At 49.3% G+C, this 25,800-nt stretch overlaps 1 protein-coding gene across 1 annotated transcript in view; it reads left to right on the forward strand.

Annotated features, from left to right (window-relative positions):
* Positions 1 to 1,981: 1,981 nt before the first annotated feature.
* LDLRAD4 (low density lipoprotein receptor class A domain containing 4) overlaps positions 1,982 to 25,800 on the forward strand; it is a 329,032-nt gene continuing 305,213 nt past the window's right edge. The window contains exon 1 of the mRNA XM_054724317.1: positions 1,982 to 2,427. The gene's annotated coding sequence lies outside the window, so the exon portion shown is untranslated. The remainder of the gene's footprint in view (positions 2,428 to 25,800) is intronic.

Below are 25,800 nucleotides of genomic sequence, written 5' to 3' on the forward strand. Positions count from 1 at the left end.
CTCTTTTGACCCCAAGAGGGCAAGAACGCAGTGTCTCCAATCCCACAGCATGTGAGCTCCTATTAGTGTGGCATGTATCCGTGTACATTAAATGTAAACTAAGTATATGTTTCTCAGATTCAGGTCACCTGTGTTAAGCAGTTATCAACTTAACTGCTCATTTTAAAAAGTTTGCCTAGTATCAGATTCCATTACTCTAAATGCTCCTCAATTAGCCTAGGACCGTGGTCGGCAAACTGCGGCTTGCGAGCCACATGCGGCTCTTTGGCCCCTTGAGTGTGGCTCTTCCACAAAATACCACGGCCTGGGCGAGTCTATTTTGAAGAAGTGGCATTAGAAGAAGTTTAAATTTAAAAAATTTGGCTCTCAAAAGAAATTTCAATCGTTGTACTGTTGATATTTGGCTCTGTTGACAAATGAGTTTGCCGACCACTGGCCTAGGACATGGGCATTCTCCACTGTGCTGGCAGTGTCTGGCAGAGAGCAGATGCTGTAAATTTTTGCTGGCCTGAGTGGGACTGAACTGGATGTCAAAGCTGTAGGTAGATGGCAGTATGACATCTTTATATGCAGCCAGTTAGGAACTTGACACCCATCTCTCTGTGATCTGGGAACAGTTTCGAAATGTTTCATCGTCTCAACTTTCTCATCTGTAAAATGGGAAGCTTATAGCTGCCACAGTTATTGTGAGGATTAAATAAAACAATCTGGATACTTGGTACAGGGCTTGACTCATTCCTCTCAATGCGTGGTAGTTATATTACATTGCATATGAGCATTGACCACATTCTACAGTACAATTACTGAGAGCTGAGAAGAGCTGAGCGCTCTTCTTTTTTTTTTTTTTTTAAGAAGAGCTGAGTGCTCTTTAAAGGAAGTTGAATTAAACCCATATTTCACCAACTAAAAAGTTACTTGCAAATTACTCACAGATGTCAAAAGATTTTTTTCTGATATTTTGGAAGTATGAACTAGTCGACTTTTGGGGGGCACAGGTTGAAAACTGTTATCTCTTTATTAGCTTCACCTCTGCTAGACCCTGCCTGAAACCCCTAGGTAAGATATTCTGGCAGAGAGCCATTGTCTAATTTTGGTGAATGTAATAAAATTGGGTTAAAATGCCCATATGCTACGGCAGTAACCAAACCCCTGTGACACATGGTTGTTAGGCTGACTGACGTCAGCGTTAGGTTGGCTGATGTCAGTGCTAGTACTTCTGGAGGACACAAATGCAAGTTGCCTGCACCCAAGCAGAGTTTCAGCCCTGAACAGCCTTCACAGGAGAGACGTAGGTCCTTCAAGAAGAAAGAGTCGTAGTGGGAAGAATCCAACTGAACTTTTAGTTGGGAGTCATTTCCCTTAGAAAGGGAGGGGATCCTAAAGGGGTCACTGTGTGAGGTCAGGAGGAGTCCCGCGGGGCTGGCTCACGGGTGATCCACCCGCCCCACTCTAAGTGGCCTGCAGCCCTACTGTGTGCCTCGGGGCCGGCGTCTGAAGGCGCGCTGCCGAGCGAGCAGTCCGCAGTCCGCAGGCCGGGAGGTTAACTGTGCGCACTGGCCCTGCAGGCCTGCCCTCTGGAGACAGTCTCCAGCCCGCAGCGGCGAGCCGGCTCCTCCCGGCCCCACGGCCTGCCATCTCCGGGCACTTGGAGTTCCCCGTCTGGCCGGCGGTGGGCGCGCGCCCCGCGAGGCCCGAGCCCGCTGCCGCGTGCGCCGCCAGTCGCCCCGCGGAGCCCCGGGGTCCCGCGGCCTTGGCGCCCGCCCGCTCCCAGATGCGTGCCCGCAGCCTGCAGAGGTCGGTGCGGCCTGTGCGCGCGGGGTCCAGGGCGGCCCCACCTGCCGGCACTGCGGCCCCCCGGCGGCCTGGCCGCACGCCGGGCCCCCGCCGCGGAGGGGGATGGGGAGGGAGGAGAGACGGGGAGTTGGAGACAGACACAGCCTCCGCGAGCACAGTTACGGCAGGAGACAGACGGCGGCGGCGGAGGGCGGCGGGAGGCGGGAGACTGCCCCCGCCTGCGAGGGGAGGCGGGACACCTCCCTCGGCGGCCGCAGCACTGCACCCCCAGCCCGGAGGCTGCGGGCCGGGCCGGGGACTAGCCGGCGAGTGCGACTGGCCCTGCCTGCCCCGAGCGACACCGCGGCCGGCCGGCCGGGGATCCCCTGCGAGCCGGGGAGGAGCCGCCGCCGCCGCCGCCGTCGCCACCGCCGCCAGACAGACTGCGAGTCCCCGGGAAAGTGAAAGGGGGGCGGGGAGCGCGAGGGAGGCCGGGGTGCGAGGTCCCCGGCTCTTAAAAAGACCCAGCGCGCCGCGCCCCCCGCCGCGGCGGCTCCGCACCCCGCGCCCCTCCCCCGCGGCCGGCAGGGCCCGGCGGCCCCACGAGCCGCACTGCGGGCGGTCCCAGCCTCCGCTCCGGAGGGGCGGCCGCAGGTGAGTGCGGACCCTAGGTGGCTGCTGGGACCGTGGTGTCTGGCTCAAGTTCAGCGCTGCGCTGAGGACCGCGATGTGGGGGGGCGGGGGTGCGCAGGGTGGTGGGGATCCGGGGACAGGACGCTCCGGGAACGGGACGTCCGCCAGCCTGCGCCGTCGGCGGGGGCCGAGGGAGCGGCCCAGCCCTGGGCACCCTCCCCACCCCGGCGAGTGCCTGGGACACGGGCGCCCGAAGTCTGTGCGGCAGTGACTCCGGTGGGCACGGAGGCCATCCCGGGGCGCTCGTCCGGGGGTGGTTGGGGGACGGGGGGGAGGTGCTTGCTGAAGGTCCACTGCCGACCCCCACCCCCGTTTTCTGATTCCCGGCTCCCCGGCGCGGCTCGTCCTGCGGCTGCGGGACTTGATTCTGCCCAGCCGGGAGGCCGGCGTAAGCGGGAGGGTGGCCGCTCGAACTGAGGTCTTGGCTCCCCGGGGCCTCCCGGTCGGGGGACTGGAGGTCAGGGGGAAGCGGGGAGGTTGTGCAGGACCTTGCAGGGGAGTTTGCGGAAAGAAAGGGAGGCGGGGGCCGGCGTGACTGCGGACCCTTCGACCTGCAGCCCGGCGCCCCGCAGCCTCACGCCCCGGCACCCGGCATCCTGCGCCCCGCGCCCGGCAGACCCTGGGACCTGCCTCTCCCGGCGCTGGCCCGGGTTCCCCCGCGCGCGTTGACGTCGGTCGCGGGGCCGCCCGGCGCTCCCGGCGTTGGCTGGGAAGTCGATTGTCTCGGCGGCTGCTGTTACCCTTAGGTCTGGTCTCCGGGCTCCGGAGGAAGCAGGCGGGCGTGTGTTGAATTTCTCTCTGACCCTCACGGTGGAATGAACAGGAAGCGACGAGCACCCAGCCCAGGCCCGGCACTTGCCTTTGTTGTGGGGTCAGCCTGCACCGCGGTGAGGAGGCGCCCCGGGACCCCCCGTCCAGGGGGCCGCCCAGGGTGGGGTTGGGGGCGCGCCCTGGAAGTACGCTGCTGGAAGCCCGTGGGCTGGCTCTCTTCGGGTTAATTCGCTACGGTGGCAGAGAGGACATTTGCTTGTTTTTAAACTTTTTTTTTTTTAATTGGAAAAGGAGGAGGCTTCCCAATGTGGCAGAGATTGTCTGGAGGACGACACGGGCGCGTTGTGGGTGGGTGGCACCCGGAGAAGGCGCATGGGTCAGTGCCCGTTTCCTGGGTTTGCTGGCAGGGCACCGCGCTGCCTGTCTAGACGGCAAGAAACTCTTTATACCAGTAGCAAGTAGGGCTCCCTCGCTCCTCCTACCCGGGCGTAGGAATGATTGCTGAGTGGCAATGGCCACATAAACCAGCTTCATTTTTTTTCCCCCAGCCTTTTAATTAGCTAGAATTGGATAAGTTTGATTTGCTTCTTTTCTCTTCCTTTGTGTCCCATCTATTCCCTTCTCCCTCTCTCTTATATTTTTGGCAACTTCTTGTCCCTGGACCCCTTCACTGATAGTTCAGTGCTCCTTTCTAAATGTTAAATGTGATTGTGATATTGATTGATGACCTACTGTGTGCTGGGCGTTGTGGGATGCGAGGTGAGGTCAGTTGAACAGAGTTGTTGATTCAGAGAGCTACCGTTAATGAGTTTCTTGCAGTGGAGGTGGGTAGAGATGGAGAACAGCTTTGGCTCTTAAAAATACGTGGGTACTGTGGCTGGCATGGAGGTTGGTGCCTTCCCTCAGGACTATGGCTGGGAAACTTCTCTTAAAAAATGGCCCTTTCCTCTTGTCTGGCTAGCCAAGGAAGGTATTCTCCCATTTGTATTTCCTCTGGAGCTTCAGGACTGAGGATTGAATTACAGGAGAGATTCTGTAGAGTCTGCACGGAGAAGCTGTCATGGCACAAGCCATGTTTTGCATTTTGCATATGCGTATTTAGTCTTTTCTGCTATTTGTATTGAGTTTACTGTCATCAGTACATCTGCCTTTATATTCTGCAGAATTCTCTCGGAACACATTCTTGATGGTTAGTAAAGGATCATAATGTCAAATTTGAGTCATTACATAGACAAATGAGTAGATCAGAATATTACCCATGCACATTTATGGATTATGATATTTGGTTTCCTATCAACCCTCGAATGCAAAGCAGCACTTTTTTAAAAGTGGGAGAAATTCTTTCATGATCTTTGGAAGCTTAATTCTTTTGAGAGCTCCCTGTTACTATTGACATTTGAACACACTGTTAGGAATTAGGTGCCAATCTGTAAATGCTAGTAAGAAATTATTTGTTGTAATGGAGTTGCAGCCGCATTCCTCTCTTGATTTAAAATATCCCTCTACTTTCCTGACATTCTGCTGTTGCCCTTGGAAGAATTTGCCCTCATTGGCCATGGTTCTAGCTTGTGTAGGTTTGTGTTTATGATGAGGAGGACCCTTCCCAGGAGGCTTTGGGGCTGTCTCCTGAATCCTTCTAGGACCTTGGTTTGCATGACCACCATCCTGCAGAGGAACCCAGCCAGTGCCAGCTGCTTATTTGGGGATTTTGTGCCAATTTGTTGGATTCAAAGTCCACCTTCACACTCCCCCCCTCCCCCCACCTCCGAGTATATACATACGTAGACAAATATTTATTTTCCCCCAACTGCTGACAGTGTCCTAAGAATAGTTTAGTTGCCTGGCGCACTGAGAGTAAGGGCCCATCTGTAGAGGTGTTTACAGTTTGGGACTGTGCTGTGGTCTTGGTTGACTTAGCAGCTCTGCAGAGCAGCCTTACAGTTCATGGATGCAGTGTTTTATCTGGGCCTCTGGAGGGGCACTTCCCAGCTGGACAGGGGAATATGGAGGTGAGAGTGACTTTTGCTCTCTGAAGGTAGTTTCTGGCCTGCTGTCAAGGAGAGACCACTAAGCTCTGTCTGGGTTCCCTTGGCACTGCCCAGCGTTTAGTCGCCCTGTGGTGACAGCGGTAGTTGCTCTGTGTCACCATGTAAAACCCAAGCACTTGGAGGACTCAGGGCAGGGACACGTGTGACTGTGACCGGTTAGATCTTTCTGGTAGCCCTCATCATGTTCTCATCTTTCTTCTGAATCTCGGCTTAGGGAGTCTCTCTGATGTGTCCATCCTTTTGGGTGAGAGTTAATAGAGAAAACTCAAGGAGCGATAGCTATAAAAGATTATTCCATGTTAACCTGGAAAATTTTTAGAAATGCTTAACACACTTTATATAGGCACATGGCTATTATACGTGAACAGTAGCAAAATAGCCAAGTAGTCCCAAATTGCTCTTTCCTCCCTTCGTCCTCCTCCTCCCTTCTGCCTTCCATTCCTTCCTTCCTTTTTTTAGGTCTCAGAAAACTCGCCTGGAAGCCATTATTATGTGATGTCAAAGTGACTTTCTGCCTACATGGGATTTGTTAGTCTACAATTACACCTTGACCTATATTATGGGTGTTCATGGAAGGTGAATCTTAAGTTTTAAAATAGGAATGTAAAGCTTCTGCCTACTACTTGAAAATTTAGGCCACAAGACCTGCCATTTTTTAGGGAGTTTTTTTTTTTTTTTTTTTTAAATATATTTTATTGATTTTTTACAGAGAGGAAGAGAGAGCGATAGAGAGTTAGAAACATCGATGAGAGAGAAACATCGATCAGCTGCCTCTTGCACAACCCCTACTGGGGATGTGCCCGCAACCAAGGTACATGCCCTTGACCGGAATCGAACCCGGGACCTTTGAGTCCTCAGGCCGACGCTCTATCCACTGAGCCAAACCGGTTTTGGCGGGAGTTTTTTTTTTTTTTTGTCTGGCATTACTTGCTTCATTGTTAAGCACCTAAGGGAAACAGCCAAGCAGCTATACTATTAATTGGATTTATATTTCCAATGAATATTGTCTTTTCCTCTATTATAGGAGGACTTGAAAATAATATCTGTGTTTCTCCTATCCATGTGATTTAAGTATGGATGGCTTTTCTTTGAATTCCCACTAAAAATGGTACTTTGGCCTTTTCAGCTGTTTTTGTGAGGACTTTTCTTTCCACCAAGCTTGTTTTCCAGATAGGTCTTGGAAATTACGAAGAACATAGCTATAATTTCTCCCTTGATTGGCAGCTGAGAGCTTTCCCGGACAAAAATAAGGCTACACAGTGCCAAATGGTTGACTTTTCTAGAATAAAAACTCTAAAGGGTATGCAAAAAGTCCTCTGGTTAATATATTGGCATTCCCAGAACCCACTAAAACCCCGGCAGCCTGCCAGACACCACTTAATGAGGATGCAGAATGTCTGGCTCAAATCCCCATGAGCAGACGGGGGTGGGAGCTCAGGTCCACACCCTTTATTAATTTTTAATGACTGTACTTTTGTTTTGCAGATTTTGTTCTGTAGGGCCCCCCCCCCCCATGACTGACCCCCACCACACCCCTCTCCCCATCCATTTATTTACTCATTTACTCGGCATTGGAAAAATGTTGAGACTCTTAAGGTTAAGAATCCTGCTGAGGGATCCTTTCTGTTTGCATGGGTTCTTTTGTTGTTGTTTTTCTTTCTTTTCCTTCCTTTTTTTTTTTTTTTTTCCCTTTTTGGAAGGGGAAGAAAGAAAAGGAACAGAAAAGGAGAAAACTTTTTAAAAATGATGTTTTATTGTGTGCTGGAAAAGAGGAGCATTTATGGAACTTTAAGTTTGTCAGACAGTTTATATGACAGTGCAAGTTGCTGCTTGCCAAGCTCCAGACAGATTGCTAATGTTACATGACAGGGATAAATAAATTACCGCTGTCTGCAACACGCTTGCACTGCAAACGCACTCTGCAGCCGGTGGCGGCCCGGGCAGCGCGCACCCAGGGAGCCTGCTGGCTGTGCAGCTGCGGGGAAGGCCTCTGCCTCCTGCTTACAATTCTGTGACTTGGTTCGGAAGTGAAAAGGGTGTGTCTCGCTATATTTTTGGCAGTGCCTCAGGGCAGCAGAATCCACGCAGCAGCTCTGTGTCCTTAGTTTGGCTGGTGGCTTTGCCCCCTTATCCGGCCCCTCTCCCCTACCTTCTTCCTCCTCCTCAGGGCACAGGGCACCCAGTCTTCCTCTCAGGGACCTGCTCCGAGAAACTAAACTTTGCTCTTCGATGGACCTGCTCTGGCCCTGTGGTTTCTCAGGGCCAAGTTTCAAGCTGTTTACAGTTGCGTTCTTTCTGCAGGTGCAGACATTGAGAACAAATTGTCTGAGATAAGTGTGGTGCTGCCCTGGGCGGGGGCCGGGTGGCACTCCTGGGCATAATGTACTTTCATCTCTGGCAATTTGGATAGTCAGCTGGCAGAGTGACAGGTGTAATGAACTTAATGGTCTTGCTCTAGTTGTTAGTGGACACACTGCTCATATTACAAAGCCACCTCCTAAGTTGGGCCCCTGCCAAATGACTTGCTCTTCTCTTTGTGGACTGGATGCAGGACCTGGACTACTCGAGTGACGTTAAGAGCAGGAACTGGGTGGGTGTGAGCAACATCTGTGTGCCCTCATCCACATGATCCCTAAGTGGATCTAGAATTTCTTTTCAAAGTACGATTGTTCTAGCCAGTTTGCAAAAAGGCTCCATCCCATTCACCCACCCCTGGCCAGCCGTCCTTCCATGTGAGGTGCGGCCAAGGCCTTCTGTGTAAGTGGGTGGACTCCTTGCTTCTGGGGTTTGCAGCATGGCAGGCTTCCTGCCGTGCCTTGTAGGTTCCTTTGCGGGGCCACCATCCTCCGGAGATGGGTTGGGCCCCTGGCCACTGGTGGAGGTACGGCCAGGGATTATTTTCATTGGCCCTCAAGAGTTGGGGAGGGAATTTTCATAATAAAATCTCACTGCTTCTGGAAGGCAAGAGCGGAGAGCCCATAGCTTGAATCCAGGCTGTTTTCAGAAGGGCTCCTGGACCTCTGACGCCCCTCCCCCGGCCCTCTCCCCACCCCTCGCTTCTTCCACCAGGGCACTTGGTCAGAGAATACTAGCAGTGATTCCAAACACTTGCATATCACTAACTGTGTGCCAGACTGTTCTTAGGGCTGCACGCATATTAACTGATTTAATCCTCATAGCAGCCTATGACTTAGGTACTGCTTCCATCCCCAGTTTGCTGGAAGGCCACTGGAAGCCCTGAATTTGCCCAAAGTCACAGCTCTTGTACATAAAGGGTGGAGTCTGATGCAGCCCAAGCAGTGTCTCCCTGGGGTCTGGGTCTTCCTCAGGGACCCCTTACCAGCTGGGTGGAGGGGGACAGTGGCATTTCTCTCCTTGTCCCCACACAGTTCCAGTGACTCTATCCAGCCAACAAGCTCCTTCCTTCTTGCCGCCTTGACTGTGGCTCTGGCTTATACTCCCCTTACTCCCCTTCCCCATTCTTATTTCTAACTTTTGCTCTCTGCACCTATTTTGCCTATGGCAAGAACCTCAGTTTTGGTAATTGAGCCGTTGGTGGCTTTGTTTGGCCACATCGGCCTCCAGTTCCTTGGAAGACAGTGGTATTCCGTTAGTCTTCTGTGGGTGTCAGAGCATCAGGACCTGTTTTCTGGTTGGTGAACTGAGGCTTGTGGGTCTGGGGGTGAGGGTGGACTGGATGAGGCCCTCCCCAGTTGCCCATTCACTCAGAAGGATCCAGCTTGTTCCAGTACTTGGAACATTTTTGTTTCCCTTTGCTCCTCACATGTGGGGGAGAAAAAAGAAAAATAATAGTCTTTAAGATTCTCTGTTTTGCTCCATGGGGGCCATTAATTAACCACACATAACATCTGATGAGTAACATAAAAATATTAAACAGTTATTGTACACATTTCACCTCTTGTGAAATATTGTCCATCTTGGACAAACCTAAGTGTTTGAGATTACAGAACCTAAAGTGAGTTCCCAGGAGATGCGGCTTTTTGGGGGTCTGGCAGGACAGCATTTCAGTGCTTTGCAAAAACTTCCCCAGGCTGTAGGGCTGGAACAGGGATGGAACCTATCGTAGCCTCTGAGCTCTGCCAGGTGGCTGGGATGGTAATGCCCTTCATATAAATATCTATTTCTGTGCCTACACATTGTGAGGATTTCTGATCCTTTATCACATTTGGTCCTTACAGCCCCCTGGGATGGGGTTGGACAAGTGTTCTCTTTGCAGTTGAGGTCAGGCAGGCCGCTGGAGGTTCCTGTTCTGATCTGTGCTCTGTCCTCCAATCTGCACAGCACTGAGCATCCACATTTTGATGTATCTTAGTCCTCAGCACCAGGGTGAAGCCACTCCCATGCCTCCTGTGGAGCAGGTGTGAGTGCAGCCAGTCAGGGACAGATGCGGGGGCCCAGGGCATGCTGCTGGTCCAGGGCTCTGCCCTCTTCATCCAAACCTGACTCTTCCTGGAGTCTTTCAGGCCTGGCTGAACCCAGCATCACCGGTCCTGTCTCTGAAATCCTTCCCCCTCCCCCTGACCCCCTGATTATATACTTATTGAAGATAATCAGGAAAATATAAAACAAAGAAGAAAATAAAAATGACCAAAATTATGGTTCACTACATTTAGCGATGACCTCTGTTAACAGTTTAGTAGATTCTTCCAGGTGTATATATTGGTTAATTATAAAGTCATGTAAAGAAGTTACATGCCTTTTTAAAACAGCATTTCATCCTAAACATTTTTTCATGTAATTTTAAATATTTTCCAATATATCTTACTCTATAGTTATATTGTTATTTAAAAAAACCTGTTTTGGGACATTGAAGCTGTTACCAGTTTTCTCTATTATAAATAACACTACATTGAACTAAAATAAAATCCTCACAAGAGGATATGCTTATTGATTTTAGAGAGAGAGGGGGAAGTGGGAAAAGAGAGAGAGAGAGAGAGAGAGAGAGAGAGAGAGAGAGAAAGAGAAACATCCATGTGAGAGAACATGGATTGGTTGCCTTCTGTATGTGCCCCAACTGGGGGTCGAATGCGCAACCTAGCATGTGCCCTGACTGGGAATTGAACATGCACCTTTTTGGTATACAGGATAATTCTCCAACCAACAGAGCCACACCAGCCAGGGCTACATGGAGCGTTTTGATGACATCCTTTGAATAGATCCCTAAGAGGGAAGTTGGTGGCTCTAAGAACTCTGAGAGGTTCCTCCCAAAGTATTACCAGGTTGCTTTTCAGAAAGGATGGCACACTTTACACTGTAGATATGAGGGTGGCTGCACCCTTGGCAGTGCTGAATATTATTATGAAAAAACCTTCGCAAATTTGGCAGTAAAGTGGTATGATGTTTAAATTTTCCTTCCCAGTTTTTTTGATGAAAAAATCTGGGTTTATGTCACCCTGGTGATAGGTGAACCGTTTTGCTGTTTGCGCGAGTTTTGTTACGGGCAAACGCAATGATGTTATAGTAGATGATCTCATCAGGAGGGATAGGCCTTTGTGCTATTTTAAATTTAAATTAAATTCTACTCAGGTAAATTAAGGACATGAAACAGTCTAATGCTATATTTTTAAATAAAAGGATTTTAAGGCCAAGGACTGCACCTGGTCTTTTCCCATTATCCTAACCCTTCCTCATAGGGGTATCTCGGACTCACAATAGAGGGATGAGGGCCAGGAGAGGGAGTGGATTCAGCATCCAGCTGCTTAAAATGCTGTGTGACATCTTGTTCAGTCACCTCTCTCCATTTTAAATGTCTGCTTTTTGAGATTAAACTTTTCCCTAGTCCTGTACCCAAGGATGGCGACATAAAATTCATCCCCCTACTGTTTCACTTGATGGTTGTTGATGCTCAACCCTTAATGCTGGTGCCCCTGCTGCCTGCTCTTCACTCCTTCCCTCTACAAATGTGGCAGAGTTTTCTTCTTCTGGCCAAGGCCTGAGCCCTTTCAGGGTCACATGCAGCTACTAACAGTGCCTGGCCTCCTAAGCTGGTTGCTTCTGAAGCTTGAGAGAAAGGAAAAATCACTTCAGTTGGTTGCCATTATCTAAAGGTGAGTCAGTTTTGTGTTTTTCAAAGGCAGCCTTTTCGGTTGAAAGGTTGGGACTGGTTGGAGGGGTGTTCACTTACAATGCTGGTTGGAGGGAGCAAGATGTAACACCCCCATTTTGGGGGCTAGTCCCAATTAGCTTGTTCTGTTCACATGCATCTACACGCATCCATTTGTTCAGCAGGTGTGCACCGTCTGTGGCATGGCCCGGTGAGCAGTGTGCAGGGTCTCTGGGGCCCTGGTGGGCACTGTTCTATCCTCTGTGCTCAGGCGAGTCCCTGCACTCCAGGCACAGGTGGTGGGGAGTCTGCTTGAGCAGTTGGGCTTGGCCCACATCTCTCCCCTCCTGGCCATACAGTGTACCACACTCTGCATTCCCAGGTGCAAACCTATCTTATTTGTGGTTGGCGGTGCCAACAGTGCCAAGGACTAGAAGATGGAGTGTGCAGAGGTTCAACGGTGGGAGGGCCAGCTGGTGGCCATGCAGGTGGTCTGACCAGCAAGGGGTGGACATGGTCTTCAGGGGAGCAGCGTGTGCAGGGTCCCCTGCTGGGGTGGGTAGGAGGTTCCCAGGGGAGTTACATGCTAACGATGTTATGGAATAGGTTTCTGGAACACTTGCTCAGTGCACTTGGGGTGATTGAAAAATACAGCGTGTGTCCTTTTCCCCTGTTTGCTGTTGGCTGATGTGTGCAGGACTGACAGACTTATGTTGAATTTGACCTTGCTGGATTTGGCTTGTGCCTTCAGCAGAATGATCAAATGCCAGAATGCTTTTCTAATAGGGACAGAGGGCCTTTTTGGACATAATGAGTGCATGATTTCCAGGGTGGAGGTAATGTTTACAGTTGAATGGCTCTATTGAACATTTGTTTCTCTGCTACTTTGGCTGTTAATATAAATATTACATCCTTACTGAATGCAGTTTTCATCCTATTGGTGTTTAAATATGAGATTTAAAATCTTTTACTTCTAAACTAGAGGTCCTGGGATTAAAATTTTTTTCATCTGAAGAGTGATGTAAAAATAATAGATAATTATTATACGACATAGAGTTACAGGTACATAATTTATGTAGTAAATTTAGACCAGAGAAATCATGATACTTGTTTTCTGATAAAGTTGGACAGTAAATGGAGCAAGAGAACCCTGGCCAGTGTAGCTCAGTTGGTTGGGTTTCATCCCATGCACCGAAGAGTTGCTGGTTCGATTCCTGTTGGGGGCGCATACCTGGGTGGTTGGCTTGATCCCCGGTGGGGGTGTGCAGGAGGCAGCTAATTGATGTATGTTTCTCTCTTCCTGTTTCCTTCTCCCTTCTCTCTCTCTAAAAAATTAATTAAAAATATTAAAATGGAGTGGGAGCATTAGTTATTTAACGGAACTTTAGTGCTTTACTTTGTAATATGAATCCTTCCTCTTTCACTGTGATAACCTGTTTCATATATTGGAATTTAAAAATCAGGCATGCCTCAGCAATGGCTCCCTTTCTGGCCTCTGCCATGGAGCAGGCTGTGCCACTGGACCCACCGAGAGAGCGGCAGGCCTGGGAGGCAGCTGCCTGCACAACTTGCTGTCCACAGTGTGTGTGGAAGGATCTGAGCAGGTGTCCTGTCTCCTGGTTTTGAGGAAGGTTTTGCCATGAGGGCTTTTCTTTTTTCGTCTAATTGTGTCTTCTGGGTTCTTGTCCTGCCATGTCCCTGGAAGGCTGTTTGACTGTGGAAGGTCAGTTTGCCCTTCTCTAAAACAACTATTTGCCCACCTGTTAGGTTTTGAAGAGGATTAACTAAGATAATGTATATGCTCACCAGCTGGGAGCGGTCCAGTGAACTATCATAGCAAATGCTCATTAAATGGCGGCCATTATAAAGTCAAACAAGTGTTTGTGAAGTGCCCGGCCAGCCTGGTGGGGTGGACACACTGCTCCTGCCCTCTGGGGACTTGGAGACCCAAGGAGAAGATAGATTGTGTGTGCAGGAAGCAGCCAGAAAAGAGTGGGAAGTTGCTAAGTCTCTGGTTAAGATTGGGAATCACCATTTATGCTATTAGGAAAGGCTTTGTACATGGAGAGTGAGGCCGCTGGGCCTAAAGGGCGGTGAGCTCTGATGGCCTCACTCCTTCCCTCCCTTCCCTTTCCCTCTGCGCTACATTCTTAACAGCACTGATGGCCAGGCACTGCCTCTGTCCCCACCCAGCTGCTGCACGGGTGATGGCCTCCCTGGGGAGGTATAAGGGCTGGGGAGCTGGGAGGACTTCCCTGTCTACTCTGGCCAGTCAGGGGAGACTTCACGGACAGACTGGCTTTGGGCTGAGACTTGGTGAAAGATAGAGTTTTGCCAGGTGGACAAGCAGGGAGAGGGTGTTCTCCATTGGTGAGTTCCAGAGAGCTGTGTGCACTGGGGTCTAGAAGACAAATTCTAGAGCTTTTAATTTCTATGTATAATACATATAATGCACAATGACTGTAATACATGTATGTAATTTATAAATAAATACATGGTGTTCCAAAACATGTATATACACTTTTAACAGCTGATAGCTCAATTGATGTTTCTTTCTTTTCTGCCAGAGTAAGTTTTGAACAAAGGAAATTCATCCTAAAATGCTACTGGAAGTGTGAAGGCAGTTGAAGTACAAATATCGCCTTTATAATTATTCAAAGTGTGTATACATTTTTTGGGGTCCCCCCAAAAAAATGTATACACACTTTAACAGCTGACAACTCACTTAATTTTTACTCCTTTTCAGGTTTAACTGATTTGAATATGGGTGAAACTAGACTAAACTTTGAACAAAGAAAATTTATCCACTAGACTTTTTATGGGGATACATAAAATATAAAGTTTATAGTACAAAGCTGGCAACAGTTGATGAATTGAGGGTGCACAAATACCAAACAAAATTATTCTTGATGTTTGCGATTTCATTGCTTCTTGTTATCAGCAGTGCCTGGACCAGAATGGTTATCGGGTTTAAAACAGGCATTGACAAAAAAATTATTCATTTCTGTAGTTTCTTTTAAAATTTGAAAACAAACTGTATGTTAATAAACACTGACTTTATAATCATTCCAAGTGTGTATACATTTTTTTTTTGGAACGCCCTATATACGTGACCTATGTGTATGTGCTCACACTTTTGCTCACAGGAGTATATGATTTAAAAAATTGGGGGAACCATGGGGGCCATGGGAACACGTGTTCAGAATAGGGGTGAGAGAGAGAGGCTTAAGGGTGAGGAGGGGGCTGCTTATTTCACTTTGTCTAAGTGATGCATACAGTCCCTGCAGTTTAGAACTCTGTGCCCTACCCCAGGGACGGGAAACCGGCCTCTGCATCCGCGTTAATGGTGGAGACAGAGGCCAGGAGTCTGCTGGCGTTCCCTGGTTTGGACACCACTAACCGGGCTTAGGTCTCGTTCAGTAGTTTAGGTGGCAAATGAAGTGCTTTCTGATCTCCTGGGGCCATGGGTTCTGTGACCAATGGGCCAAATAGGCAGTGGCAGCAGTGATTTGGAGGCGCGCTTCCACTCGGTGGCCCCGCCTCTGAGGAAGGCACTGCCCTGAGGGACAGTGCTGATGAGACGCACTCCTCCCTCGGTTAGACGGGAGCTGTCTCTGCACCAATTCGAACACACCCTCTGCTGTTGGAGAACAGGGCGCTGTGATCTCTTAGCTCCCTTGGCTTGTTCACCGAGGAGAGGAGATGGCAAGATGTCAGCGGCCCCTTCTGGCTTGTTCTTAGGGTTGAGAGAGGGCAAGGGCGAGCAGAGCCCAGCAGAGTCTGACGGCTGCTTCTGAGAGCTGGCTAAAGAACTGAGCTCCTGTATGTGAAATACTCCGTTTGCCGTCGTTTCTGCTGCGGTTTTACTGACAGCTTTCTCTAGGCAAGCCGTGTTTGGGTACTTGGCCTCCCTACCTCACCGGTGGCCTGCCGAGGACAGCTGCGGAGGAGGGATGGCCAGCCTCAGCGTCGCCCTTCAGGAGGGGTCTGTCGGGGAACCAGGAACCTTCTACCCGCATCTGGAGAGCTTAGAGGCAGAATTCTGTTGCATGTATTGGATTTGGTTATATATTTACACTAGAGGCCCGATGCACGAAATTCGTGCAAGGGGCTTGGCCCTCACAGCCCCTCGCAGCCTCGGCCGGCCCTCACAGCTCCAGCTTCATCCGGACAGTTGTCTGGACGGTCGTTCTGTTGTTCAGTCTAATTAGCATATTAGCCCTTTATTAAATAGGATAGAGGATGTTGCCTCTGAACTCGGAACTCCAAACTCATATCTAACTGCCTAGTGGGCATCTCCTGACCCCGCCACGTCCCCCACGTCTCCCTTGGTTCCTCCACACCTCCACCGCACTGTCCCATCTCAGTAACTGCATGCCCGTTTGCCCAGTGATGCAGGCCACACATCTTGGAGGTCTCCTTGACTCAGGCCAGCCACAAATCCTGTTTGTTCTGTCTTCAAAGTCTGCCCCGTATCTGGTCACTTGTCATAGCGCTGCCGCTAGCAGCTCAGTGTGTCCCTGCTCCCGGCTCATGCTGGAGTTTCCCGACTGGCTGCTCTCCTCCTGCCTCCTGGTGTGGTCTCAGCCCAGCCATTGCAGTGATTGCAGAGGGGCCGGGTAGCCCCACCTGTCTGTCCCCTCCCTTCATTCAGGCCTTGGTCAGGAGTCTCTCCCAGGGAGGCCATCCCTGACCGTGGGCCCTGCCCAGACCCTGTCCCGGTTTCCTCTGGCTGTTCCACAAGTGCGGGTCGTTACCTGTCCCACTGGAGAGTAAGTGCAGGAGGCAGGCGTGTAGCCCAGGGACCACAGCCACGTGACAGGAGGCAGGCAGCACTGGGCACAGCCTGCGGAGGATGGTGGGCAGTGTGGCATGTGCAGGGTTCGAGGCTCCAGGCCCAGGGTGAGCCATCTTGCTCCCTTCTCCCTCTCGAAGCCTGGGTGGGGCAGGTGTGGGTGCTGGGCGTCTCAGCTTAGTCACCTCTGGCCAGGTCAGACTTTAGTGTGGATAGAGCATCCCCCTGGCCAGGCTCAGGTGCAGCCCCAGAAGTGAAAGGAATGAGAAGGCAGGCACATCTCAGTGACATCAATGCCATCGCCATCCCTGCCAGCCCCTGCCCCCCCTCCTTCGTGGTCTTAGGTTTTTCTACTCACTTACCTTAACATTTTTTTTTTTCCCCCCCCCCCCCCCCCCGAGTAAACTACCTCCTAGGAGTCAAGAGAAAAGCAATTGTTTTCTGGACCAACTCTTGCATTCCACCTCCCCTCCCCCCCTCGCAAATTCAACTTGCTGGCTAAATAAATCTTGGATGAATTAGATGTTTTTTTATATGTTTCAAACAAATTTATCGAACTGTAAAAGGCCATCAGTTTTGTTGATTTTATTGAGATCATTAGAGGTAGATGTTTTCTGTTTAGTTAAGGTTTCTCTGTTATAATCTTGGTTCCCCCTAAGCTGTTTTCTTCTCTTTTTGGGATCAGGAAAAGTTCAAAGTAGAGAAAATTATGGTCTATGAATCTTTCCCCTCATTTCTTCACAGAAGACAGTTTGACAGTTCCCTGGAAGTTTGACTCATCTTCTAGACATCTGACTGTGCTTTTATTCTGGTATTAGATATGTCTTCTTGACTCTCATTTTGTTGTCTTGGATTTAAAACCCACGAAGATTAGTAACCAACGGGACAGGGGAGAAAACCCTGAATAAGACAGATTCCAAGTCGTGGCGAGCAAGACAGCAGTTCGCTTTCAGCCTACGTGCGACAGCCCTGCCTGCAGATGAGAAGGTCCACAGCCTTGGATGGGTCAAGGCCTTCCCTCTGCAGGTTTTTCTTTATTTTTTAAACATATTTTTATTGATTTCAGAGAGGAAAGGAGAGAGAAGAGAGAGAGAGAGAGAGAGAGAGAGAGAGAGAGAGAGAGAGAAACAATGATGAGAGAGAATCATTGATTGGCTGCCTCTTGCATGCCTCCCACTGGGGATGGATCCTGCAACCCCGGCATGTGCCCTTGACCAGAATTGAACCCGGGACCCTTCAGTCCTCAGGCTGACACCCTCTCCACTGAGCCAAACTGGCTAGGGCTGCAGGTTTTCCTTCAGCCTCCCATCCAGAGGACACACCTGCAGTCCTGCCCTGACCAGTGATGGTACATGTCCACCCCAGGTTGGCTGGTGAGGGCTAAGGTCCAATTCTTAGGAATCTCTGGTTTGACTGATACCCACGCACACCCCGTCACCCAGAAAACAGACCGGAGGAATTGTACCAGGCCATTAGAAATGGATGTTTTCCAGTCCTGGCTGGTGTTGGTCGGTGGTTAGAAAGTTTTCCCTGAGGGTTGAGGGTTTGATTCCTGGTCAAGGGGTTGCAGGTTTGATCCCTTGCCCCGTTGGGAGGCCCCTTGTGTGGGAGGCAACGAATCGATGTAGCTCTCTCACATCCATGTTTCTCTCTCTCTGTCTCTCCCTTCTCCCGTTCCCTCCCTTCCACTCTCTCTAAAAATCGATGGAAAAAATATCCTCTGGTGAAGATGAATAAAAACAAACAAACAACAAAAATAGATGTCTCCAGGGTAGCACTGTGAGTGATGTAAACAAAATCCTATCTTTTCCCTATTTCCTACAATGATCATTTTTATACTAAGGACACTCCCAGTTTTTGATTTCCTTAAGGTGTGGAAAAAAAAAAGTCACTTTCTGAAAAATGGTGGAAAACAATTTGATGTGTGTCTTTTTAAGCATTTTGGAAGCGCGATGGAGTTGCTATGGGGATGCTAAGGTTTACTCTCTACAGAGCGTGGTTCCATCTGGCACCACATGCTCCCTGAGCAGAGCTGGGCAGTCCTACACAGCAGAGTTTCTCATTAGATGTGGAAACAATTACCCATACGATCTCGATTCCATCTTCCCCCCTCAGATCACCATTTAGCTTTGATCTACTAGCAGGAACACAATTCTGGGCTGCATTCCACAGCCTCTGACTGCTCTGTGCCTGTCCTCCCCTGTGGGACTTGGTGCGTTACCTACTGTCAGGAGGGTTTCTGTCTTCGCTGGTGGGGTGGAGGTGTTTCCTGAACAGGGCTTATCCCAGTTGGAGTTGATTTTCTTTTGCAGAAGTGCTGACATCTCTTTCGGAGGCACTGTTTTCATTTCCCTTTGCTTTGCCCCTCCAATGCATGGTCTTCCCTTCATGCACGTGCTTAGAGCCAATATGGTCCCATCTCAATTAGAGTAAGGTTATAACATTCTGTGCTGGGGTCATGGTGGAGACATAATACATGCAAATAAAGTTCGATTTCAATGTGAAAAGCAGTAGGCTTTCCCTTTGTTTGGGTCTTTGGTCATCACTGAAGGACTTGCAGGGCTAACGTAGTCGTGCGGAGCCTGGCTTGGGGATGCCAGGCAGCCAGCTGGTTGGAATTGGGTGGCATTCTCAGAACCCTGGTGGGGGCCTTCGACTATGTCCCAGGGGGACCCCCATGTTGGTGCTGCTCTTGCTCTCATTTTGGGGGTGTGGTTTTAGGCCAGTCTGAGTTCCGGTTGCCTCATCTGGGAAATGGAGGTGGCAGCATTTGCCGCCTCAGAGGGTTATTGTGGCTGTCAGATAACATGGTGCAGGTATCTGCTTTCTTTCTTTTTTTTTTTTTCATATATTTTATTGATTTTTTTACAGAGAGGAAGGGAAAGGGATAGAGAGTTAGAAACATCGATGAGAGAGAAACATCGATCAGCTGCCTCCTGCACACGCTCCACTGGGGATGTGCCCGCAACCAAGGTACATGCCCTTGACCAGAATTGAACCTGGGACCCTTCAGTCTGCAGGCCGACACTCTATCTACTGAGCCAAACCGGTTAGGGCGGTGTCTGCTTTCTAGTAAGGTGCATTGCCCCCGTGTCCTGACCCCTGGTCACTGGGTATCCTGCCTACTTTCCCTGGCTCTGTGATAGCATATCTGGGGATGGCCTGTTAGCACCTATAGTTTTTAGTTTAAATGCCTGGCACAAAGGAAGGCTACTCTGATGGATGGGCTCCTGGACAATGACCGGCTGGCATGCCAGCTGGTTTGCCGTGGTGACAGAGGTGATACTTTCACTCTCAGCCTCATGGCCAAGTGGAATTAAGGTGCTTCTGCTTAATGGAAAAAGCAGTTGGAAGACATTCAAGAAATATGGATGCTTGTTCCTAGCTCTGTTCCCAGGAAGCATTGTCCCCAGAGCAACTCAGGATCCCATCCTTCAGTTGCTTGACTGCCCTGGGCATGTGGAGAGTTGCTGGTTAGTTAAGAGAAGAGGCTGAGCGAGGGAGATGTTCCAGTAGACAGTCCACTCACCTGGGTTCCAATCTCTGCTGAAATGGGCACCAACGTGTCCCGGAGAAACTAAATGAGATGGTGCCTGGGGTGGTGCCAGCACACAGCAGGGGCTACAGGTTGGAAACTGCTCCTGTGTTTGGAGCCAGTGGCTGTCAGACTGCTCAGCAAAGGCCACTGTGGGTGCGTCTTGCCCACGACCCACGGGCCCCCACTCCCGCCCCAGCAGAGCTCATGTGGCAGTTTCTGTACGGAGCGTGAGCATAAAGATCGCTGCTCGTAGCTGAGGGTTGGACAGAACATTTGTGTCCTGGGTCCCAGCTTGCTGGTGGGGGGCCTAGTGGGAGAGGAGAGGATGCTGGAAATGTTAATGCAGCTAATCCAATGAGATTAGCCTACTGAGCTACAGGATTGGAGGGGACAAAGGGTATTGAAGGGACCACTTAGAAGTTTAAACAGACTCAGTTCTCTCTTTTCACCTACCTCTTGTGTAAGGATTTCAATAGCTCCTAAATGAGCTGGCCTGAATGGCAATAGCGCCCTTTTAAATTCTAATTAGCTTGTGAATTAACTAGTACGAATTTTTATTAGTCAGGATGAATTACAGGTATTAATGATTGTACGGTCTTAGAGCAAATGAAAGTAGTAGTTATCCAAAGAGGTTTTCGGCCAGCCATCCGCCGAGGGACTTTAAATAGTCTCAGAAAGGCTGTGCTCGCTTTTCATACTGCATTCTTTACCCATTCAGTCCCGGACTGGAGCAGTGTGGAGCGGGGACAAGATGTGGGCGCCTCACTCTCCTTGGTGGCCCTGTGAGGAGACCAGCCCGCATGGCTGGCTGGTGTGCCCCGCCTGCGGCTGCATCAGTTTCGCCACTAGCAAAGGCTATGGCTGTAGCTCTTCCTCCCAGGGCTGGCTGTGACTGGCCCTGGGGCTGCACTGTGTATGTTTGCAGAGGGTGGTGCTGCAGTCCCTCCCCAGGCGAGTGTAGGGGGCTGCTCCTGTTTGGCCAACGAAGGGAGTTCATAAACATGTCAATATTCCTTTGGCCTTGCTATTTTCAGACAGCCTTACACATCAAAACTCATTGCTCAATAGTTAAATAGGTAGTGTTTTAAGAGACCCAACCCAGACCCATTTCAGTGATGGAGATGGGTCATACACATGGTCCGGGGCTTTGGGAAGAGTCTCAGGTTCATTTACAAGCAGAGCAGCTGGGATGTCCCCGCCTCATGTGGTCCAGCTGCTGAGAGCTCAGCTCCTGGTCCTGCAAGTGCTATGAGCTGTAGGCTCAGCTTCCTTCCACCCCCTCGTCACCCCTCACCCCACAACATGCCTACATCCTCCAGGCTTGTGCTCCCTACATTCTTGGCCTTCCTCTGGGCTCTTGGATTGGGAGGTACTCCTTCACCTTCCCGCTTCCCATGAGGCTCTCCAAGGACTTGTCAGCACCCTAGGTTGGCAGATTCCCCTTCTCTCCCCAGTGCTTTCTCCGAGTTTGATTATAGTTTGTATGTGTGTGCTTACACTTGTGTTTGCATGCATTGTGTGTGCATGTCACACCTGCCTTCCCCACAGACCATGAACGCTCAGCCATCGAGGTGTGTATTGTGTACTTTTATATTCCCAGTACTCCACATAGGGACTGGTACATACAGGGTTTCTGTGACTGTGGGGAGAATGGCTAGATGAGACACAGTGGCATTGGGGATAATGGCAGTTTATGGTCTAGTCTCATGCTTTTCCCCTAAAGAACTGATTGGCCCTGCTTTGGCAGACTTAATCGCCTACTTCTGATTTGTGTCCTATTGGGCACCTCGGGTGGCACCGTGCTAGTTTATGAGGACCCAGAGATGCGTGAAGTTCCACACTGGCCCAAGTGCTTCCTGTGTGATTTCCTATCATTGTCTGTGTATGCACAAGTTCAGCCAGAATATTCTTCAGGGGCAGCCTCACAGAGGCTCTCCAGTAAGCCTAACATTCATCCTCACTCTGCAAAAGCGTTAATGCTGCGTGAACTGAGACGTGGCAGAGGTCTCTCCCGGAGACAGACATAATCTTGGTTAAATCAGCTCCAGCGTGGTGTGTCTGAGGGACACACGTTAGGAGCAGAGGAAACAGTCGTGAATTCACTCCCGGAGGCCTTCCTGCCCAAAGGCTGCTATTTGTGGGCCTCGATGGCAAGCCAGCCTCATAGCTTCGTACCCTGACTGACCGATTGGACGATGCAGGGGTGGCCCTCCAAATGCTGGTGTTCCCCCGGGAGTGGTGCTGCAGAGTGCCACTTCTTTAACAGCAGAGTGCTGCCCCTCCACCGCCGCCCCTGTTCACCTCATGACGGGGCCTTCTGGATGCTGGTTTCCTGGGACATTATTAAGGTTATCCTGCATCAAAGCCACTCTTGCTGGAGGGTGAGGTTCTAAACACAGCTACTCTGTTGCCTGGCATAGCTTTGTATTTTACTGTAATTAAAGATAAATGTTGCAGGGTGGAGGTCGTAGAGACGCTCCTGCGCCGCAGAAGTCGGAGTAGGTTGAGTTTCGGGAGTAGTGGACAACTTTCACTGGCACCTTCTGCCATTTGCAGGAGACAGGGGGACCTTGTTGTGATGTATGCTGTGGCTCCTGCTGCCTGTCACCTTAGGATGGGGGAACAGGGCTCAGGCCCCAGGCTTTAGTTTCACCATGTTGAAGAGTAGCTCAGACCAGTGTCTCTACCAGAGGCTATATCCCATAGGAGATCTCGGACGCATTCCTCATGTACCAGCTGCATACTATTTATTTCTTTATGCATGCCCAGCTTCCTTTCAGAAGTGATTTAAAGACAGCTACAAAATACATATCATGTTAAAAAATAATAAGAGATTGAGGGTTTTTAGGAAACAGAATATGAATTTGAACATAGCTTTATTAACCCCAGTATTTCAGACATTGACTTACTAGGATCCTTTATTTACAAGTGTCCAGGAAAGTCCATTGAAACAATTTTGTTTAGAATTTTAGTATTTCACGTTTTCCCAATAGAAGTACATTTCAAGTCACCCCAATACCAGTTTACATTTCTTTCACAGTTAAGTGGTTAAGGTTTTAGGAGGTCATTTAGTTTCTTCTAGTGTTTTGGTTCAGGCCTGGAGCTGTGTTTGAGTGATTAGCGACATCTAATTATGGAAGGGCAGGCAAGAGCTGTGCGGACTTCATTCAGATATAGCGAAACTACCTTCAAGCACTTGCTAATTATTTTCATTAAGAAATGGATTTTTCAGAACAGCAATACAGAGATTGATAATGTTTTACTTCTTAAAATGTGATAATCATTGAATACTTGGTAATTTACATAGTATTTAGAAAAAGAAATAAGAACTAAATGCACAAGGTGTGCTGTTTTATTGACTCTCATAAAAGTAATTTTCAAGTAGTTTATTTTAATCTCACCTAACAGTTTTGCTTGGCCTTCCTCTCAGCTCTGACCTCACTTGTCCCAACTTAATTTCAGTTGTTAAACAATTAGAGCCCCCGTTAGCTCCAAATTATCGCTGTCATCCTAGTTAGTCATCTATTTATCGGGAGCAGCAGTGCTGGCAGCTCCTTTGCCTTCTCTCCATTTTGCCGGGAGCATCTCATCTGCTTGTCTGGGAGGCTTAGTTAGCTCTCCTGGTGTGCGCCCTGCGTCTTTGTGCCTTTGTTCCCACAGCCCTCATGTCTGCATCCCCTATGTGAGTGTCTCTGAGCCGGCTTTTATGCTGGAAGCACTTAGAGTCTTTGTGTCTGACCCCAGCTGATCTTAATTTCCCAACCAGACCATGTTTTCTTTGAGAGCACTTTACAACTCAACTTTCTAAAGGGGTACGGCCACCTTTCCATGGGTCCGCGTGGTGTGTGGGGGCAGGGCCCCACTGGAGCTGTCCCTATCAGTGCTGGCAAACCTATGACACGCGTGTCAGCACTGACACGCGTAGCCATTTCTGATGACACGCGGCCGCTGAGGCGGCCGCATGCCGAGGATGAAACATTTGCTGCTCCTGAGGATGAAACATTTGCGAAATAATGTTTTTTCCTCAAAGTGACACACTACCCGAGTTATGCTCAGTTTTTTGGCGAAGTTTGACACACCAAGCTCAAAAGGTTGCCCATCACTGCCCTAGCCTCTGCCACTCTGGCTCTTAACCTTGGGCATTTGCTAACTTCTTTACAGTGGTCATAAGAACATCTCTCAAACTGTGAGGAGGGAAAATGAGACAATATGGAGACAGCACTTGAAATTTTACATCAGCATCCATCCATCCATCCATCCATCCATCCATCTGCCAACCCACTTACCCACCCATCCATTCATCTACCCCACACAACTCCACCCACCTATCTAGCTGTCACTTATTAAATTTAATTGCCAAGTACAAATTATATTAATGGTAGGGTAAAGGCCCCCGATTTCCTATATTACCTACCTATGCCTCTTTTTTGTTATTATAATTCCTAATTAGCCTTTGAAATCTTTAAAAAAATATTTATTGATCCATATGAAGTGTATTGTGGTTAATACAGTTACTTACTTTACACCTGCAAGTGTTGACATCAGAAGCCTAGGTCTCCCTTGCCCTGGCTGGTGTGGCTCAGTTGGTTGGGTGTTGTTCTGTGTTGAAAGGTTGCTGGTTCGATTTCTGGTCAGGGCACACGCCTGGGTTATGGGCTGGATCCTTGGTGGGGTCGTGCAGGAGGCAGCTGATCAATGTTTTGCTCTCTCTCTCTCCTCCTCTCCCTTCCTCTCTCTCTCTCTAAAAATCAATTAAAAAAATTTAGGTCTCTCTTCCTGTCTTACGCACACGCATGTGCGCGTACACACACACACACACACACACACACACACACACTCACTCATATACCCATTCAGATACACACATGCATATCAGTATACGCACACAGCAAGTCTTATGTTTTCATGTTCCTGTGTGAAGTTTGAACTTCTATCACAGCTTATCAATTGACCCTATGGTTGGGATTTTCTGTCTTCATTGACATGTGGGAGCACTCATTTTAAAGTTAATAAATATCTAGAAAGTATGTATCATATGCCTCATTAGCAGTTTCATTAGGCCAGTGGTCGGCAAACTCATTAGTCAACAGAGCCAAATATCAACAGTACAACGATTGAAATTTCTTTTGAGAGCCAAATTTTTTAAACTTAAACTTCTTCTAACGCCACTTCTTCAAAATGGACTCGCCCAGGCCGTGGTATTTTGTGGAAGAGCCACACTCAAGGGGCCAAAGAGCCGCATGTGGCTCGCCAGCCACAGTTTGCCGACCATGGTGTTAGGCACTTTGGAAGAAACAAACGAAAACACATGAATTAACTGTCCTGAATTAACTGTCCTGTGAACCTTATCACTTTTGGTGGCATTACTTCTTACACACACGAGAGTCTTGGAGAGTGCTGTCACCTGTCTCAGTTCCCTGGACATTTGGTGGAGGCGATGGGTTCCTGTAAGCAGAGCTGTGCCTGAGTGAGTGCCATAAGGTGAAAATGTCGAGAAACGACTTTGAGGGCAAATGGTATGCTTGAATCATGTATGCAGGAGCGACTCTGACTTTTTGGGATCACATGTCCCTGGACTTGGAAGAGTACCACCATGTGTGTCACCCAGCTAGTCCTGAACCCTAGGAAGGGTTGATTATGCTATGCCCCAAGCCATGGAGCATGCTTACTACCACCCGGCCTCACCGTCAGTGAGTCCTTATTAAATAAATTCCAGGGATAATGGGGCAGATTCGAGATGAGACAGGCGAGTGAGGGGAGTTTTTTATTCATACATTGGCTTTAAGTGAAGCCAGTTTTGAGGGCTGCCTGAAGTTCTTGCTGAGTTTATTCCAGCAGAAAATACTCCTCCTCCAATTAATATTCATGTAAGATTTGCCAAATGCTTTCTATACAGAGATTATTGTCATCTTCTCTTTCCAAATGTGGAAACTAAGACTCAGAGAGATTGAGTGACGTGCCCGAGTCACAGGGCAGGAAGGAGTTAGCTCACATCTTGGACCCTGGCTCTACGGCTTGCTACAGCCCACACATTCCTAAGGAATGTGGACAGCAAAGTTTCTCTAAACAGGATGAGAGCAGACAGGATGGTGGATCCTGCTGCAGGAGGGGCGAAGAG

This window comes from Eptesicus fuscus, chromosome 12 (genome assembly GCF_027574615.1).
Source record: "Eptesicus fuscus isolate TK198812 chromosome 12, DD_ASM_mEF_20220401, whole genome shotgun sequence".
In the NCBI taxonomy this organism is placed as follows: Eukaryota; Metazoa; Chordata; class Mammalia; order Chiroptera; family Vespertilionidae; genus Eptesicus; species Eptesicus fuscus.